Consider the following 2,108-nt stretch of genomic DNA (forward strand, 5'->3'; position numbering starts at 1 on the left):
GACCGGTAGTAGCGTCACTTCCGGAGTCTCCGCCGGGCGCCGCCCGCGTCCCCCACGGCACGCTCGTATCTCACAGCACCCCCTCGCGGCCCGGAGGTACGCCGCCGAAGGATGGGCGCCAGTTGAACTGGGGCGACGGGGGACAGCACCGTCGGGTTTGAGGGGTCAGGAAAGTTAGCTCCTTGCTTGGTAAGGAGGGCCTCAACCTGAGCCCCGCTTTGGGTGCCGCAGCCGTCGGGGCTGCCTGACTCGGTGGCGGGAAGCGGCAGCGCGTGGTGTCCTGCTGTCAGCGCGTGCTGCCCGGCCAGGTGCGCTGCAGAGGCCCTGCCCAGGCCCGGGCCAGGGGCGCCAAGTACCTAACCAGTACCCGGGGCCCGCCGGGGAATGGGCGCCTGCGACCGACTGGCCCGCCGGCCTTCTTCCTGCCCTCTCCCTGCCGGTTCAGCTCGGCCACCTTTTTTCATCCGAGTCCTGGCGTGTTGCGTCTACTCCCGGTGGAGACAGAACCGTCCACGTTCCGCTGACCCATCTGTTAGTGGCCTTTTCTCGGGCATCTATTTCCCTTCTTTGCATCTCCTTCAAAGACTCCTCTATTCCTGTGCTTCTGTTATGCTGCTCTCCTCTAAGGTCTAAAACTCGGCCCTTGCTGACCACCATCCGACTGCCTCCAGCTAACGGTGGGTACTCCTCCAGCTCGTCCTCCACCCTGAGCTCTTCCTCTCCAGAATCTCTTTTTCTGAGCGGTTACCTTCTCAGATAGCCTCCACGCGGATGTCTCCAGGAAACGATTTTTCCAGCCTGATTCTTTCACAATTGCAGACTAATGTGTTCAATCAGTTGTGAAATTCCTACTTTTATGATTCCAAATATGTCAAAGTCAGCATATCTGAAAATCAAAACTCACCACCATATGCTTTTTATAAATAAACCCACCGTGCTGTTAGAGAGGGCAGCCCACAGGCCGACTCCCACTGAGACTACGCGAGATTGGGCACAGAGCCAGGAGCTGGGCAGACCAAGGAACACCGGATAGTGGATAAGGCATGCAGGGGCAAAGGTGAGGTCAGGAAATGGAAAGAACGGGCCAAGAACAGGGGAAGAGAGGAGAAGCTTGATACAGGGTGAGAAGCAATAGTGCACAGGAGAACCAAGGGGACAGTTGAGAGTCACGGGCTTCTTGAGGCCCATTGAGGAGAAAGTAGATAAGGAAGAAGCACTTGGACACTTACCATGGTAATTTCCATTTGTGGTAGGATGATTCCCAGGTAAGCCAGGGCTACATCCCTTAAACAGGGCTAATCCTGAATCAAGCACTGTTCAAAGCAGTTGATCCCAGATTAACTCATTTAACTCCTACAACAGCCATATGAGGTGGGTGAAGAATCCAGGGCACCACAAGGCTGGTAACCAGCACATGGTTGTACAGCTAATGGGCACTAGAGTTGGGTTTGAACCTAAGCAGCTTACCTGCTTACCATACTGCTTCTTAATCAGTTATTCCCCCTCACTGCTGGACTCTTTGAACAAGTTCTCTTGTTCTTACATGATAATGTCTCTCATAAATTCCTGACATTTCAATTTGGAAAATCGTCTTGAATCACAGTTTTCTTATTTAACTATACTGCTCTTTTTTTTAAATTAATCCAGTGCTTTTTTTTTTTTTTTTGTAGTTGGACAGAATGCCTTTATTTTATTTGTTTATTTTTAGATGGTGCTGAGGATCAACACAGTGCCTCATGCATGCAAGGCAAGCACTCTACCACTGAGCCACAACCCCAGCCCAGTATACTGCTCATTTTTGTGTCATCAGCAAGTTATATAAGCTTGCCTCGTTTGTCTTTGTGGCATTTCTAAAGGAAGCCTCCAAGACCATTAAAATTCACTGACTCACTAATTAGAACAAATAAAAATAATGTTTAAAAAATTCACTGACTGGGGCTGGGGTTATGGCTCAGCGGTAGAAGCTTGCCTAGCATGTGCAAGGCCCTGGCTTTGATCCTCAGCACCACATAAAAATGAATAAAATAAAGGTATTGTGTCCAACTACAACTAAAAAATAATAGTAATAAAAAAAGAATGGAGTCAAGATTTAAAAAAGAAAAACAATT

The sequence above is a fragment of the Spermophilus citellus genome (assembly GCF_964194105.1).
Source record: "Spermophilus citellus genome assembly, chromosome: 6".
Classification (NCBI taxonomy): Eukaryota; Metazoa; Chordata; class Mammalia; order Rodentia; family Sciuridae; genus Spermophilus; species Spermophilus citellus.